At 37.3% G+C, this 19,001-nt stretch overlaps 1 protein-coding gene and 1 long non-coding RNA gene across 4 annotated transcripts in view; one reads left to right on the top strand and one right to left on the bottom strand.

Moving 5' to 3' along the window:
* The window catches only part of LOC144332835 (uncharacterized), a 28,633-nt gene extending 24,084 nt beyond the window's left edge, over positions 1 to 4,549 (bottom strand). Inside the window, exon 1 of the long non-coding RNA XR_013401026.1 lies at positions 4,212 to 4,549. This is a non-coding gene — a long non-coding RNA (uncharacterized LOC144332835). The remainder of the gene's footprint in view (positions 1 to 4,211) is intronic.
* The window catches only part of ST6GALNAC3 (ST6 N-acetylgalactosaminide alpha-2,6-sialyltransferase 3), a 555,981-nt gene that overhangs the window by 304,366 nt on the left and 232,614 nt on the right, over positions 1 to 19,001 (top strand).

Raw genomic sequence — 19,001 nt, 5'->3', positions numbered from 1 at the left:
AACGTTTATGGTGTAGAGCTCTGGCTCCATTTCAAATCAGCGGAAAAATTATCATCAGACCTAATAATGTTTTCTTTTGAGATGGAGTCTCGCTCTGTCGCCAGACTGGAGTGCAGTGGCGCGATCTCGGCTCACTGCAACCTCTGCCACCCTAGCGGCAAGCGATTCTCCTGTCTCAACCTCCCCAGGAGCTGGGATTACAGGCGCCTGCCACCATGCCCGGCTAATTTTTTGTATTTTTGTAGAGACGGGGTTTCACCGTGTTAGCCAGGATGTTCTCCATCTCCTGACCTCGTGATCCACCCACCTCGGCCTCCTAAAAGTGCTGGGATTACAGGCGTGAGCCACCGCGCCCGGCCAAGAATGTTTTTTATCTCCTTGTTTCTCTTCCTTTTATGGGTCCTAATCTTTTGTTTAACAATTTATTTCTACTTCATTTTGACTATATATTTTCTTTTCAAGGCTTTTTCTCCCTGCATCTTGCCAATATCCCTAACCCCATCCACTCTCAGCAAATTCGCCTAAATCTCCCACCATGAATTTTAGTCCCAGGTTAGACTTTTAGCCTTATCTCCCATTCTACTGAACAAACTGCAAAAAAATATTAATACTAAGGGCAGTTTAGAGTCAACAAGAACTGAGAACACTTGCAGCTGGTGGTACCATCTGTGCCTGTCAAACTCTGGCCAAGTAGTTTTCCATGGTGGAGAAAGAGAGAATCTGACAATGGCTTTTGGTTTGGGGTTACTGAGAACTGAGCCTGCACTGGAGGAAGATTAGGAGAGCTGGGAGGCAGCTCTTTCTGTTTGTAATGTGTGGCTCATCTCCCAGAAAAACAGGCCTCTCCCAGAAAGTGGTCAAATTTGGCATCTGAGACCTGAGAGTGGCCTCCTGTGGGTCCTTTCTCTCCTAGCCCATCTGCGAAAATCAATCTGTGCCAGGTGCCCCACATGGCAGAGGGGAGTGGTGGAGTCATGAAAAAGAATTAAACAAACAAACAAGCCTCACAGAGCACACAAGAAATTTCTGAAGAGAAGCTTCCTAGGCTTTTGGTGAGGCAGAAACAGGAGGACAGTAGAGAGTAGCAGCAGAGGAGGAGGAAGGGGAAGGATGTGGAGGTTACCTGATGGCCTAATTGGTTCTGACAAAGCACTCCTTTGTTGGAGAGAATCTGAATCATGCAAGAAGCAAATAAATAAGGAAAAATGTATGGCAGCTAGGTCATATCAGTCTACATTAAGAAAAATAAATGAGAGGATATTGAGGAGAAGATCCTGAGAGGAGAAAGGCAGACGGGAACTCAGGAAATATTCTTAAAATGAGCAGCAAATGTGCAAAGGGACTTTCAAAAGAGGATTGTGAGATGAGCAATGAATAAGTAAAAGGGTACTTAACCTCATCACTTATCAGGGTAGTGCAAATTAAAACCACAATGAGTTAAAAATCCTACCAGAATAACTAAACAAAAAATGACTGACCAAATCAAGTGTTGGCAAAGATGTGCAGGAATTGAACTGCATGACAATGCCGGTGTGAGCGTAATTAGTGCAAACCCTATGGTAGACTATTTACTGCTATTGTTAGAATTGAACATATGCATATCCTACATCATAGCAGTGCTATTTCTAGGTGTATACCCAGGTACAGTGAGAACATATGACCACTGAACATCATGTACATAAATGTTTATAGCAGCTTTATTCACAATAGCCATATTTGGATATAATAATAAATGTCCATCAACAGTAGAAGAGATAAATATATTGTATATGTTATGGAACACTGTGTAGCCTGAAATGGATGAAATGAGAAAGAATGACATGTGGATGAGTCTCACAAAGATAATAACAGAAAAACATCAGATGACCTGGATGACAAAGAAGCATAGTGTTTGGGGTGTTACATGTATTTAGCACATTATGGAGAAAATAGAGTGATAACTTGAGTTCTAGTGAGCTCCAAAGGAATGGAATGATATGTAAAAATCGCCAGAAATTTGTTTTAGCCATGCTGAACCTTTCTATAATGAGACCTAAATAGAATAAAGTACTGGGTAATCAATGTTTCCCGAATTATTTTTGGCATGAATGTTTAAGGACTATTTCAAGAGATGCAGTGTCCAGAAATTGTCACTATGGTAGTAGTTTTTAAAATGCATTCCTCAGAGCTGATTGGCTCCAAGAGTGTGTAACTAAGAAGTGTTGTCTACCATCTGTTTATCTATCTAATTAACTATCTATTGTAGAGAAGATTTGATGGAGTAAACCAAACAGGCAGTTCGGGATTCATTTGTTGGGGATCTGCACAAGATACTGTTAGAAAATAGTTTAGGCTGCTAGAAAAAAAAAAAAACAAAGAAAGAAAAAGAAAACAAAACACTTCCTTAGAGAACTGTTATTGTGGTGGTAAGAGATTATAGGGAACCAGGAAAATCTAGCAAATACAGCCATCTAACCAAAAGGCAATATTACCACCCTTGCTGTGCCAGGGGCAAGTGTTGATATAGACAACACTTGGAATTTGGAGTCTGGAGTGAGGACTCCTTGGAATATGACACTTAAAGAAGCCCCTGATAAAATCTAGCTAATAGGTAGCAATAATAATATTAGTAAACATTTATTGACTATTTACTATTATTTAGTGATGTCTGCTATTTTTATACATCATGTGATCCTCACAAGAGCACAGACTTTGTAGTCATGATGAAGTAGCTGCTCTCAGGCTAATCCTGCCACCAAGAAGCTGAGTAAATTACTGTTTGTGGGAATCAGAGTACACCAAAAGGGGCTAGCATTTGAGAGATCAATAATGCTCAAAGAAGAAAATGCATTGAGGTGAATGGGACTTCTGTGGGTTGTTTCCTGTGATGCATATGCAATACTTAGAAGAGGCATAGTGGCCTAGATCTTACAGGAATTGCAGTGGGATTGGTAGACAAAAATTAATGTTCAGGAATAATAAGACAGTCACAATATGAGGTACCAAGATCCTGGAGAGAAGGAACCACAGAGATCTGAGCCAGAATTCTGCACATGACTTTCCCTGAGGAGTTTGCAGATTTCTACACCACACGAGCAGTGAGATACTGAGAAACCAAGAAGAATGCAGAAGTTTAAAAGGCCAAAGATCTAAGCAGAAATGTAAGCAATCCCACAGAACTGAAGAGACAGAAATTGTAGTTCAGAGCTTCCCAAGCAAGAAGGATATTGATAAACATGGCAGATTCTCAATTGAGACTCTGAAGAGCTAGATTCTAATAGTATGGGCAAACTGAACATAGACCACTCTCTACTGGATCAAGATAATCTGTGTATGTTCTGTCTTCCAGAAAAAAGTGGAATCCTCTCTGTAGGATTTCAGGGTCTAAATAATTATTTTACTTATCATGTAAGGTAGTCAATGGAAAATTACGAGGCATTATCGGAAATGTAACCAGATAAATGAATTTCTTAGTGAAAACAAACTGTAGGTTATTGATATATTGGGATTATCAGACATATTTCAATACAACTATGACTAATATGTTTAAGAAAATAGATATAAAATTGATTATTTCACAACTGGAATCTATAGACAAGAATACAGGGGAAATCCTAGAAGTGAAAAACTTAAGAATGTAAGAAATGTGTTTAATAGCAGATTTTGCATAGTAGAAGAGTTGATTAGTAAAGCTAAAAATGTTTATAAAAATAACAGATCAAAGCATCAAGATTAAAAAGGTGAAAGATAAAGAAAAGAGCATAGCAGACACCCAGTGAAAAATAGTGCTTCTCAAAGTATGATCCTGAGACCACTTCTGGTGCTGGTCCCTGACAAGATAGAGTGTTCATACATGTTTATAGCAATTGATTTTGCCACAACGTTTTAATAGTGTATATTATGACAAAATTAGACTGTAAGGGATTATAAATAAACAGAAAAACATTCATCACAACTAGTTTAAGAAACATTGGTATAACATAAGTATGTTGGAGTCCCAGAAATTGGGGAGAGAAAGAATAGGGCAGAAGTAACATGTGAATCTCTATTGACTAAGAATTTTTCAAAACTTATAAAGCCTCAACACACAACTTCAAGAGGCTCCGTGGACCCTAAGCAGCATAACTACAAATAAAAACATACCTAGCTACATTAGAATGAAACTGCTGAAAACCTAAGAAGTAAAGAAAATCTTAAGGTCTCTCAGAAAACAAAACAAATAAAACACCAACCTTCAAAAGAACTATAGTTTCTGAAGCTGCTGCCTTTTCAATGGAAATGGTCTAGAATCCAGAAGTCGTTGAAATGGCATCTTCAAAGTAGTGAAAGGAAATAACCATCTACTTAATTCTATATCAAGTGAAAATATCTTTCAAAATAACAATAAAATTAAAATATTTGTGGATAAACAAAAGCAGATAATTTGTAAATAGCAAACGCACATTAAAATATTATTTGTCTATTTATTTCTTTTTAAAAAAGTTGTAGAGACAGAATCTTGCTGTGTCACCCAGTCTAGAGTGCAGTGGCATGACCAAAGCTCATTGCAGCCTTGAATTCCTGGACTCCAGTGATCTTTCCACTTCAGACTCCTAAGTAGCTAGGATTACTATTGCATGCCACTATGCCTGGCTAATTATTATTATTATTATTTTTTTTTTTTGTAGAGGCAGGTTCTCTCTATGTTGCCTAGGCTGGTCTTGATGGACTCAAACAATTCTCTGAACTCAGCCTCCCAAAGTGCTGAGACTTCAGGCATTAGTCACTGCATTTGGCCCCCACACTAAAATATTAAAAGAAGCTGTTCAGGTAAAAGAACATGATCCTAGATGGAAGTACAGAAATGAAAGAAGCAATAAAGAGTAAGAGAAAGGTTTAATATAAAGGAACATATAGATAAATATAGTGCAAAACAGGTAATAATGTCTAGTGAAATGAAAATACTTTGCATTAATAGCCCAAATGCAGGAGCAGGGTAAATTATTAAAATGTTGTAAGGCTCTTGCAATGTTTCAGAATTTGTGAAGGCATATATTATATTATATTCTAGTAAGTCAAGAATTAATAATGCAAGTTTAGGATGATCACTAAAAGGAAGATAACAAAAGAATTTAGATGTGACTAATAGGTAACAAATATGAAATTTTCTTAAGTACTTGATAAATTTTTTAAAAGCTAGGAGAAAAATATAGAACTAAAGAACAAATGAAATAGAGAACAACTGTGAATGTGGTAGATTTAAATTCAAATATGTCTGTATTTACATTAAATATAAATGGCCTAAATATTCTCATTAAATGACATATTACTTAACTATATAAAAAATAATTTTTGGCTACCTAAAGAGACATACTCTTAAATATCAGGGCACAGAAAGGTTAAAAATAAAATAATGGAAGAAGATATACTATGCAAACACCAATCATAAAGAAGCTAATATAGCTGTACTGATATTAGGCATTACAGATTTTAAGGAAGGAAGTCATGTTAAAAATGAAAGATGCCATGACATAGTGACAAAATGGGCAATTTGACAGGAATATTTAATAATCTGAAAATATATGTATTTAGTAACACAAAATATTTAAAGCAAAAACTGATGAAACTAAGAAGACAAGCAGATAATCTGACAATCATAGTTGGCGGTTTTAATACACCTTTCCCTCTTTAACTACTAGCATTAGCTGACAAAAATATGAGTAAAAATATAACAGTTTTAAATAACACAATTAACACATTTGACCTAAATGACATATAGAACTCTATATCCAAAAGCTACAGAATACATTATTTTCAAATCAACATAACACATTTAACAAAATTAATTACATACTGGTCAATAATGCAAGTCTTTAAGAAGTTCAATGAGTTGAACACACAGAATATTTCCTCTGATCAGAGTGTAAATAAACCATAAATTAATAACAAAAAGATAATGAGAACATACACATAATGCTATGACCCAGTAATTCCATTCCTAGATACCTCACATTCATGGGTATATTTGGCATGAAAGGAAGTATACAACCATGTTCATGCAAATCAAAAATAACCCTGTGCTCGTCAATAGTGGAATGAAAAAATTATATATCAAAATGATGCATCATATATTCATATAATGAAATAGTGAATGAGCTAGTGGTATGCACAACATGTAGATATAATGGTAAGCAAACAAAGCCAGACGCAGAGAATGCATGCCATAATATTTCATTTATACAAGCCTAAATGGGTAAAATTAAGTGATAGTGATACAAGTTGGAATAGTGTTCTGTTTTCCTTGTGTACTTGTTATACTTCATTAACATATGTTTTAAAAAAACCCCAAATATCTCAAGATAAAAAATGCAGAAGCATTTTCTGGGTAAAGAAAGATGGGCAAACATTACAAACAGAAGGAAATTTGAGGGGTTCAAATTCCATATCAGTCATCAGTCATGAGTCTTCTTTCCTCCAAAAAACTTACTTTTGAACTTTTAAACTCTATTAACATTCTTATCTGTTATTTATTATGGAACTAGATAAACCCACTTATAGTATCATTTAATTGTCTCAAATCTGATTTCTTTCCATCTAGTTTACTTGTAGGGTAGTACGATGTAGTGGTTAAGGACACAACTCTGGAGACAGACTGAGGTTAAATCCTAGTTCTAACATTTGGGCAAGTCACTTAAACTCTCTGCATCTCAGTTTCTTCACTGTAAAATAGAAGTAATAGCAATATCTATGTCAGCGAGCTGTTTTGAGAATTAAATGAATCAATATAATTAGTTACAACAGTATCTGGCATAAAAGTAAGCACTCCATAAATGTGTGTGATTGCTACTATAATTACCTTGGAGGATTGGATCATTCTTTATATTTGTTTTAAATCCCTCGAATACCTAGAACTATACTAAGCAATCAGGAAGATGGGCTTCTGGACAGCTAGAAGAGAATATATTTTGGAAACTGACTCTGTTTTCTCTCTGTGGGTGAGGATGAGCTTACATTGATGACAAGTTTGGCTTATGAACTAGGACCTTAAGTAGAGCTGCATAAATTAGTGTAAGTGTTATGAATAAGATGGGAAGAATTTGCTTTCTCAGCTCTGGCAGGAATTTATGACCCTGAGAGTCACTTTATGATCCTGAGTTTGCCATAAGTAGCCTAGTGTTCTGATAGGAAACCAAATGGTAAATGCCAAGACGCTGGAGCATTGGTCTCTTGTCTGCATAGTCACCTTACTTTCACTATGATCTTTATTCATGTTCTTTATTCAAATTAGGAACTTCTAGCAAGGTTATGTGTGTGTCATCTACAGATATGTAAGCAACCTGGACTCTGAAAGCCTATATATTGAAAAAAAGTTTATGGATTGAATTGAATTGAATCATACTGACCTGAACTGGAGTGAATCTTGAGAGATGGCTAAGAACCAGGAAGGCTTAGTGGCTTAACTTGTAGAAGTTAGATGGCTATGAGTTTGATTCACTAGATATGTAAATTTTCACAAGACACTTAACTTCTCAGGCCCTTAGCTTACTCCTTTCTAATGTGTGGCTAATAATCATAGGAACCCCACAGAATTGTTGTAAGAACTAAATGAAAAATGTGTCTAGTACATGTATTAAGCATTCAGTAAATTATAGCAATTGCTATTATTGTGGTTTCTATTTTTATTTCTCTCAGCCAAGAGGCTCAAGCCAGGCTGAACTGAATTGTGAAGCTGCAAGGTTTTCAAATGTGCTCCTTCCTTATTTTAAAATCCCTTTTGTTTTTATTTTTCTGACAACCCTGACAGCTTGGACAGGGTAGGGGCTATTATCTGCAGGTGGCATTTGAGATAATAACATAGAGAGATAAAGTGATTTGCCTAGCGATCTCCTAACTATGGGTGTTAGAGTTAAACCTAGAACCCAACATTCCCTAGTTCCAGCCTCGAGATTTTTATTAATTCCAGCTCTATCTATGTGCTTATGTCCTGATGACCAGCAAGATATTATTCTTCACCTCTGTGCAGAAGATTTCTGAAAGAGGAGTATTATCCAAATTACCAGCAAAAGAAAGTCTTATCTTTTCAGATATGATAGATGACTGACATAGACCAGTAGAGGTTTCTAAGAGTTCTAAGAAGTTTAATATAGAAGTTTTCTTTTAGGGCCTGACATCCTCACTCACCCACATTGCGACTCATTTTACCCTTAACCTCTCTCCAGCATGGCCTTTCATCTTACTGCATTCTTCTTGCTCTGTAGTGGGCTTTTTCCAGTTCTCTGCCTAACTTAATGAAGAAGATTATCTCACGGTTCCCAAGATTGTTGCTTCTCATTTCAAGCTACCAGGAGAGACTCAGCAATAAATTTTATATTGGGGATTCAGTTTTCTTGAGAAATCTTTAAGTCAATAACCAAACCCTTTAATTTTCCTTAACAATGGTGACTCTAGGGCTGTGGGAGGTATTCTTTTACCTTCTGTCTCGGCACTAAATGCAAGCTCCCTGAGGACAAGGACTTTTTCTATCTTCCTGCAGAATTCCTCAGGGGACAGTACAGTGCCTGGCACATAGTAAGTGCTCCTTACATATTTGGCAAATGAAGGGATGATGTCCCAACTCCAAATTTTTTTATATTTTAGTTAATGTCATATCTTTGTTATCTTTTGCTGTATGGATCGGATTTTTAGCTTAGATTCTGTTTAGATGCTTTTTGGTTTGATTCTGGTGTTGGCAGCTTGAGAAGGCTGTAGAATTACTTTGTGTTCTAGTTGGATTTTAAACGTACTAGTTCCTCAGTAGATTTTGCTGCCTCTCCCTTGGCCCAAGTATTTAAGTCCACAAATTTACCTGCTTTTGAAGACGGGATTTTTTTTTTTTCTTTTCTTTTCTTTTCCTTTTTTTTTTTTTTTTTTTGAGACGGAGTCTCGCTCTGTCGCCCAGGCTGGAGTGCAGTGGCGCGATCTCGGCTCACTGCAAGCTCTGCCTCTGGAGTTCACGCCATTCTCCTGTCTCAGCCTCCTGAGTAGCTGGGACTACAGGCGCCGGCCACCACGCCCGGCTAATTTTTTCTTTTTCTTTCTTTTTTTTTTTTTAAATATATATTTTTAGTAGAAACAGGGTTTCACCATGTTAACCAGGATGGTCTTGATCTCCTGACCTCGTGATCCGCCCGCCTCGACCTCCCAAAGTGTTGGGATTACAGGCGTGAGCCACCGCGCCCGGCAGAGGACTGGATTTTGAATGTAAATAAATGAAAAATAATTATTTTGTCTTAATAATAATTAAATTATAGCACTAAGTTATTTAGGAAATTTTAGTTATAGGTAGGGTGTTCTGTTGACTGAGGTCATAGGATATTCTTAAAATTGGTTTTTTGATCTGAGATACTGCATTCTATTCTTGCCAGGTCATATAAAATAAAATTTGCTACTATTACTTGTATTTGATTTCCCCTGATAGGCTATTCAGCTAGGCCAGCCTTCTATGACAAAAAAAAAAAAAAAAAAAAAAAAAAATTAACAAACAAAGCTGACAAAACAAAGTAGTAAATTGGCCTGCTTTGGGTTTCAAGGTGAATCTCTGGTGGACTCTAGAGCAGACATCATAAGTTTCTTCTGACTCCTTGGCCTGTCTGATGCCATAAGAGGGTGCAGGGGGAGATTTGCTCTGCTTCTCTTCTGTGTCAAGGCAGACTGAGAAGCTTTTAGTCCACTATATTTCAAACAGTTGCAAGTTAAAAAAAAAAAAAAAAAAAAAAAAACATGGGAATACCCAGATGTGGGCAGATAACAACCCTACTTTTTATATCCCACTTTTTTTTTTTTTTTTGAGACGGAGTCTCGCTCTGTCGCCCAGGCTGGAGTGCAGTGGCCGGATCTCAGCTCACTGCAAGCTCCGCCTCCCGGGTTCATGCCATTCTCCGGCCTCAGCCTCCCAAGTAGCTGGGACTACAGGCGCCCACCACCTCGCCCGGCTAGTTTTTTGTATTTTTTAGTAGAGACGGGGTTTCACCGTGTTAGCCAGGATGGTCTCGATCTCCTGACCTCGTGATCCACCCGTCTCGGCCTCCCAAAGTGCTGGGATTACAGGCTTGAGCCACCGCGCCCGGCCCTACATCCCACTTATTAATCCATAAGAAGGAAGGGGGTGAGAAATAGTCTTTGGACGGTCAGCTATCTATGCACAGTAGTTGGACGCTGAGCCCTTTTCAAATGTACTCAGAATAAAAATGAAACCCTACTACTTGTTTTGCCCATTAGATAGCATTATCTCCATGGAACGCCAATTCATATCTCTTTGTGCTGTGTGTGGTTCTCACATATGGGATTTTGATAACCTCCATGCTGTGCTATGAATTTATAAGCAGAGCCGATAGAGGAAAAGCACCACAGGACTTTATTTTTTCATTATTACTCTTTTGAAAAACAGGGTCTGCCTCCTTTCTGTAAGGTTCTGACAGCACCGGCAATGTTGCGGTCAGAGGTATCGTTGTTACTATGGAAAGGACTAAGCTCTTTATTTATTTGCTATCTATTTTTTTCCAGACTCCCTTTCCCACCACTGTCCTGCCTTTAGCCACCTTCGTAATATCCACTGGCATTGTACTTGAAGCTTCAGTGAACTGATTGCAAGGAAATAGGCCCCGTTTGTTCTCTAGCTCTGTGGTTTATCTTACATTCTGAATGTTTTTTCTGCCCATCCTTTTAAACATGGTCACATTTCTCCTCTGTATAATTCTGCAGGTCCAAGGAGCTTGTTTAGTGCAGTGGCAAACACAACAGGCTCTGTAGTCAGCTAGTCATGGATGTGCATGCTGACATTGCTCTCTGATCCTTGAGAAATTATTTGAATTTTGTACATTCATCTATATGATGGTAATATAAACCTTCCTCCTAAGGTTGGTGTGGTTGTTAGTTGGTATATTTCCTTTTTTTTTTGAGACAGAGTCTCCCTCTGTAACCCAGGCTGGAGTGCAATGCCACGATCTTGGCTCACTGCAACCTGCATTCTGTAAAAGGGATGAAAGGGGAGGATTTAGCCTGAGCTTGGTTGAGTGTTCAGGAAAAGGCTTCCAGAAGCTGAGCTCTGAGCTAGGTCCTGAATGAGGAAAAGGTATCTGCAAAATGGGAGGATGAGCAGAAGACAAATAATTTCAGGAAAAAGACAGAATAGTCTCAGTCCTGAGGCTGAGGCAAGAACATGGCATGGTTAAGAAATGTAAAGAAATTAAGTGTAGGGGCTGACCATGACTGAAATGGCCAGAGTCCAGGGCACGGAGCCACGTGAAGAGTTTTGAAGTTTATTCAACATGCAACAGAAGCCTTGTTGATTTGAGGGTTAACACAAGTAACGAAGCAGTTTCCTCCACGTTTCTTCTACCAAGGAATGCCAGAGAGCAGTGTCTTGCTTTGTGTGATTAGTGTTTTGATTCACTTACTTTTATGGGTTGATATGCCTTGTGAGAATATGAGATGTGGATTCCAGAGCTTAAAATCTGCACATTTATTTTGAATGCTAATTACCACAAATATGTTTTTAGTTGATAACTGTGTTTAGACATACTTCATTACATTTGACCTTTAAGATCATTTTTAACTCATCCTCTTTAAAAAGGTTCTCTCTGAAGAAAATATAACATACATTAATGGCATTTTAATTATTTACTTTTGGAATGTTTTTGTGTTGGACACAATTTATCCGTCAAATAAAAAGTGAAAAAAAAATCATATTTTGAGAAAGTAACACAAAATAGGGCTAAGTGCCACACATCCTAATATATTTGTTTTCTGCATGATTTATTATTATGCTTTTGCAGAGTTTACACACTTAGCCTTAACTTTTTTGGTACCATTTACTAAGAATGTGTATGACTTAATTTTTCATAATAGCCAGGAATTTAAGGCAGCTACGTATTTGCTTTCTTTCATGGATGTAGTACCACCTATCATTGTATCATACTGACCTTTAATCCAGCTCTTACACACAAAGTCAGTTATCTGTATACTTATTGTTTTAACGGGTTTTGATGGATTTCCCTATGCTCATTTAGTTATATAAATGATTTATTATTTATGTTGGTTTTATGGAAGTTTTTATGAATTTTGTTTTGTTTTGGTGAAGCCATTTTATAGTCTAGCAAATATTTCTTAATTGGGTATGCATGAATTTTGGATAAGTTGCTCCATATAAATAAATGTTTTGATTCCTTCTACTATTGTCTACAGCTGTTATCATCTTTAACCTCCAAGTTTGCTTTCAAAAGGAATTTACTGAATTTATTCTGAGCCAATGAGATGGGCTTCGGTGTTAACTAATACAGATTAGTTGCCCATCTCTGATGTCTACATTACTGATAAGTTATTAACTACCAAACTCCTGTGACACAGTATCCTTCAAATTCCAAAACTTAGCTACAATTTACCTTACTAAAAACTCTGCTACTGGTAATCAGCCTTTTAGCTAATGCAGCATATATTCAGCTTTTGCCAGAAGATGGTTTGCTCCCAAGGGCTTTTGGCTCCAAAGACTAAGTGTTACTTCGTGGCTTTGGCAGGACTCAGAGGAGCATGGCTGCTGGGAACTGACATGCTCAGAGCTTGCCAACCCCAAACCATTGTGTACCTCACAGCTCTCTAGTGCCTGCCAGGAGTTTGTGTGCCAAGAAAACAGAAACCTGTCTAGAAAATAAACTGTTTTCTCTTGCATGTGTCCTCTAGGATGACAAGAAGAGGCTGAACCTATAAGTTGTTTTGTGGTTAGAAATGTTTTAGGTCTTTACATGGGAAATGTAATGCTATAACTTCGTATGTAAAACAAAATGGCACATTATTTATGCTCCTCAAATCATTTTACCTCCAGTTATCAAAATGCATATATATATATATATTTATTCTTTATGTTTTGAGACAGAGTCTTGCTCTGTTGCCCAGGCTGGAGTGCAGTGGCACGATCTCAGCTCACTGCAAGCTCTGCCTCCCAGGTTCATGCCATTCTCCTGCCTCAGCCTCCCGAGTAGCTGGCACTACAGGCACCCGCCACCGCACCTGGCTAATTTTATTGTATTTTTAGTAGAGATGGGGTTTCACCGTGTTAGCCAGCATGGTCTCGATCTCCTGACCTCGTGATCCGCCCATCTCCGCCTCCCAAAGGGCTGGGATTACAGGCATGAGCCACCGTGCCTGGCCAGAATGCTTATTAATCTTTAAATGATCAATATAGTTGTTATTATGATGATAGTCATTTCAGCTTTTGCACTGAGGCAGTTCCTGTGTGTGAAAAGCTTCTAATGTGAGTGTGTGTTGTGGATGTATGGAGATCATCCCAGTTGAGTGGTTGTACATGACTAAATGTGGGTTATGTGGGCAGGTAAAGCTGGAGAAGTCAGTGGAAGGTGAATTAGCCAGCTAACAGAACATTTGCATAATTGAAGGTTCTTTAGAAACAAATTGTAAGCCTTTAGGAATGTCCGTCCTTCCTTCCTTCCTTCCTTCCTTCCTTCCTTCCTTCCTTCCTTCCTTCCTTCCTTCCTTCCTTCCTTCCTTCTTTCCTTCCTTCCTTCCTCCCGCTTCCCTTTCCCCTTCCCCTTCCCTTCCCTTCCCTTCCTTTTCTTTGCCTATAGCACATAACATTGGAATTGACTCTACTTTCAACGATCCCTACCTCTTCTTCCTACTTACCCTAGATTTTTATTTCTGTTTCTCTACCAGTACGTATTTTCCTCCATTTGTTTTCATCAGAGAAAATTTTCTACTTCATCAAACACAAAACTGAGATATAAATGTGGGAGCATATGAAATTAGAGCTTGACCTACATTTAGTACCATTAGTATTATTCTAAGGAGGTAGACACTTGTGGAAAAATGAAACTTGGAACACAGAAAAGATTGAATTCATGGCACTTATGTAGCTTATTTTCATTAGACCTGTTACCTAATTACTTATTAGAATTTCTTTATTTCTTTTAGACCTTAGTTTCTCAACCTTTGCACTACTGACAGTTTGAGTAGGATAATTCTTCGTTGTGGGTAGTGGGCTGTGCTGTTCTTTGCAGGATCTTTAGAAGCTTCTTGGCTTCCACTCACTAGATGACAGTAGTATCCCCCAATTGTAACAATTGAAAAATGTCTCTAGACATTGCCAAATGTTCCCTAGGGGACAAAATTGCTTCCTGGTGAGAGCTGCTTTTTTTGTTTTTTTTTTTTTTTTTTTTTTTTTTTTAGATCCAGGTGCTTAGACAAATGATGATATAAATCAGTACATTAAGTAGAGAGATTTTTAAAAAATTCAGTTTCTAAAGATTAGATTTCCCAACAACCTATTACATTATTTCCAACAGCATTCAAATTCAAAAGCTGATGCCCAATGCTAGCAAAGTATGAATAGATAGAAAGTAAACATCTTCCTTTGTATTAGATAAGATGTCCAGCAATGGAAATCCCTGGATTTAAAGAGCTTGTTAAGATGTATTATGTCAGATGAAAAGTGCTATTTTAATAACTCATTGTTATTCTTAGCATGGATCTTTTATTTTAGAAAAAATGGATAATTAGCATTTTGGCTTATCACTTTCCCTCCATGAATACAAATAATTTGATAGACAGACAACCAAGAGAGACTTCATTAAATAATGGGATTAATCAGCCTGGGACTGGAGTAAATTAGAGGTTAGACTTCCAGCCTGAGAGATGGAACTCAGGGTTTGGTGGCAATGTCATCTAATTAATGCAGGATATTTTTCTTGATTGACCTAATGTTGCAGTAAAAAACCAGAGCAAGGGTTGACTGGCCAAAAATAAAAGTCAAAACTCATCTTGGGAAGTTGTAGGCTACACTGCATTTAATTTGCAACTGGATAATTGCAAGAACACATTCAAAGTATCACTACAAAGTCCTTGGTGTTTAGCCCTAGCTGCTTCAATTTCTACATAATGGCCCATTATTAATGTGAAAGTATTAGAAAGTTTTCCAGGGAAAAATATCAACCTGGATCCATTCCCCTTTGCATACATTATACACTTCACTGCCATCTGGTTATCCATAATATCCACAAACCCCTACCAATTTTCCAAAAAGAACTACAAATAACACTTTGTATTTTTAGAACAGTCTTCCTAACACCCAGCCAGGAAATCTATTGTGAAGTTAATTTTCTTTTTCAAATGTTTTAAAGTAAACTATTCTTTATTTCTAAGAAGCAAAACCCAATGCTATGTTTAAGCAATGATTTGGAACTGTCTTATTGTCACTCAGAGAAGACAGGTTAGTGGAATCTTTGAGGCCTTGACTGTCTTTTGAAGTTTTAATGTAGTCTTTAGAAAGTCTTAAGAAAAGATCATGATTCTTATGGTAGGTTGTTTCTGTGGGGCAGTGGGAGAACTTAGATCTGAGAAATCATTCTCATCATGAGTTAGAGGAATGATTTTATTTACAAGTCATACTCTTCATTCATTATCCAACCTACATAGAAGCCTTAGTTCTGTGTATCCTTAAGCTGCATTTGACATTTTACCTCCTGATATTTTTCTAAGTAGCATTTTTCTACCAACAGACTCACATGAAAAAGAAATGAAGGTATCAAGTATATGATGTGTACTGAAACACATTTAACTTTATTACTAGCATCTTCTAAGAAAAATAGCAAACAGAATGATTCTATAAGTCCTGAAGGGAATCCTTCTGTGATACAATACAAGCAATAGAAAGGCCTTATTTCCCCTTATAAAATGTGTGTAAATGTGCTTTTCCTTATTTAATCACATGATTTGTCTTTGATAAACCTCTACTGGCTCCTAAGAAGTGTGGATCCTGGTAACAAGAGAGTCTTTAGTGCACTGAAAGAGTGATGATTGTGAGAATACAAGAGTGAAGAAATGAGAAGAGATAAATTACTATACTAAGAAATGGAGAGAAACAAAGAGTCTAGGGTATGTGGCTTGGAAGAAATAAAGATTCAAGAGGGGAGGTTCTTCTTCCATATCCATAGAGCATCTTAAACAAAGTGTATATTGTCCACTGATGCTCTATGGGGTGGCTTTCCTCTTGTGGAGTATGAGTAGCAGTATTGAATTTTACCTCAAGTTACCATGGGGTAGATAGAAAGGCTGCTCTTGGATAACTAATAAATGGGTTGCAGAATTTAAGAAACAGATTCCAGAAGTTGAGAAATCTATGCAGAAGCATATAGCCAGAAAGTAGCAGAGTGGTAATTGAACACAAATCTGATGACAGAGCCAATGCTCCCTTTTATTCTAGCATCATGCTAGAAACTGGTTCTTTTATAATAGTCTTAAAACACCTTAAGTCTTTGAGATGAGATGAAAGTGAAATATGATGAAATGTTGAAGATTGTAATTGAAATTATACAATTACATATCTCTTTCATATTAAACTTTCAAAGTCCTAGTACTAATAGCCTGTATTTTAAATTATGTCTTTATTGTTTAATCCATATTGAAAATATGGTTTATGCAAAATTATATGCCTTGGATACCAAAAAGATATAGAAAAGATATGGCCACTGTATGATAAACTTCTTATCCTCTGTAACAAGAAATAAATATTTAGCTGAAATAAGTCCCAGGTCTTGAGGTGTTACCTATACTTTTTCAAGCCTAAAACTGTACACTTGAAAATTAGTGATAAATAGTTATTATAGGTAATAGGTATGTATCAACAAGCACTTGTTTGTTTAGATATGATACTAAATGGTTATTTATTTACTTTTATGGTCAGGTTTCTCCATAATATATCCATTCATAATTCATTAGCTTGCTAAATAGGCTCTGTATTTCAGATATGTGGCTACAGATAGGAACCCGGGTGTGAGGCAGGGGGGCTGTGATGATGACCCTTGTTTCAGCATGACTCGAGGACAAGACTCCAAGGCTCAGAATTTCTCTTTTATTTTCTCTTTATGAGTGTTGTTGTCTGTCAGTAAACCTGTTTTGTGAAATGAAACAAAAAAAGTTGTGTTTACATTTTGGATTGCCTTTGCATTAGCATTTTATGGCAATTGATCTGGTTTGATTTAAAGGCCTCTTTTTTCATCTTTAAAGTGTGAGGTTGCTACAATATTCAGTGCTTAAGACATGCCACTACTGCTCTATCAAAATTATGCCATGCAGGTCATAAATTCGAGTTCCAAACAATTTATAGGAGGTCGTCCTTTTGGACTGAGGTCCTTCACTAGGCCCCAACATACCAGACCTAACCAGAATGGATTCTCTCATGCTAAGTGCCATGTAATCGAACTGAACTTAGAAACTAGCCAGTTTCAAAAACAGGAGTTTCACAGCACCAAATCCAAAGGTGCCCCGTCAACCTGAGCTCTTCTACACTGTTGGTAGAAATGCAAATTAGTATAGTCATTATGGAAAGGGTATGGAGATTTTTTTCAAAAACTATACATAGAACTGCCATATGATCCAGCAATCCCACTACTGGGTACTTCTCAAAAAGAAAGCAGATCAGTATATCGAAAGGATACCTGCATCCTATGTTTATTGCACCACAATGCACAATAGCAATGATATGGATTCAATCTAAGTGTCACCAGTGACTGAATGGATAAAGAAAATGTTACGCGCGCGCGCACACACACACACACACACACACACACAGTCGGAATATTATTCAGCCTTAAAAAAGAATGAGATCCTGTGATTTGCAGCAACATGAATGGAACTGGGGGTCATTCTGTTAAGTGAAATAAGCCAGCCATAGAATGACAAATAGCACATGTTCCTACCCATAGGTGGGTGCTAAAAAGTTTCTGTCATGGAAGTAGAGAATAGAATGATAGTTACCAGAGTTTTGGAAGGGTGTGGGATGAAGAGAGGCTGGTTAATAGGTACTAATATACAGTTAGAGGGAATAAGTTCTAATATTTGATAGCAGAGTAGGGTGAATATAGTTAAAAATAAGGTATTGTATTTTACAAAATGACTAGAAAAGAGGACATGAAATGTTCCCAACACATAGAAATGATAAATACTCAAGGTGATGGGTACCTTAAATACTAACTTGATCATTCCACGTTCTATGCATGCAACAAAATGTCACATGGATCCCATAACTATGCACAGATATTATGTATTAACAAAAATACTTTAAAAAGAAAAAAAGTCCCCTCTGCTTTAACCTTATAAGGAAAGTAACTTTGAAATGACCAATGTGGCCAGGCATGGTGGCTCATGCCTGTAGTTCTAGCATTTTGGAAGGCCAAGGTGGGAGGATTGCATGAGTCCAGGAGTTCGAGACCCAGCCTGGGCAACATGGCAAAACCTTGTCTCTACAAAAAAATATAAAAATTATCCAGGCATGGTGGCATGCACCTGTAGTTTCAGCTACTTGGGAGGCTAAGGTGGAAGGATCACTTGAGCCCAGGAGGTAGAGGCTGCAGTGAGCTGAGATGGGACCACTGCACTCCAACTTGGGCAACAGAGGGAGACCCTGTCTCAAGGGAAATAAATAAATAAATAACCAATCCACATGTTATTCCTTGTTTCTTCTTTCTACAGCCTTTTTCCCTGCTGTGAAAGCCCACCTCTGTCTGCTTAGCTCATTGGAGCACTTTTCTATTTCGTAGATGGGATGTTGCTCAATTTATGAATTGCTAATAAAAGCCAATTAGGTCTTTGAAACTAAATTTGTTGACATTTGCTTTTTTGAAGCCACTATTGCTCTTTATCAAAATTATCCCATAGATAGTCTATAGTCTTTTCTTAGTATTTTCTCCCAAATATGTTGGGGAAGATACTAAGAAAGTTCCCTAAGTCTGAAATCTGGCCTAAAACTGTCCGGTAGTTACCATTGTATTCAATATAGCATTTTGGTTTAATCTTAATCTTCTAAAGTCTGAGTAGTTTCTTTAGTTTGCCTGGTTTCTGCAGCCTTGCATACTAGAAGGATGGTAATTTTCAGTTCGCTAATTACTATGCTTTACATAGTCATAGGGACGAAGCATTTTAGAATGGCACTTCATTAAAGCAGTAAAAATACTGTGGGCTCAGTAATCTCATTTACTGGGTCAATAGCCCATAATATC

The sequence above is a fragment of the Macaca mulatta genome, chromosome 1 (genome assembly GCF_049350105.2).
Source record: "Macaca mulatta isolate MMU2019108-1 chromosome 1, T2T-MMU8v2.0, whole genome shotgun sequence".
NCBI classification, from domain to species: domain Eukaryota; kingdom Metazoa; phylum Chordata; class Mammalia; order Primates; family Cercopithecidae; genus Macaca; species Macaca mulatta.
This window is presented reverse-complemented; position numbering and strand designations above follow the sequence as displayed.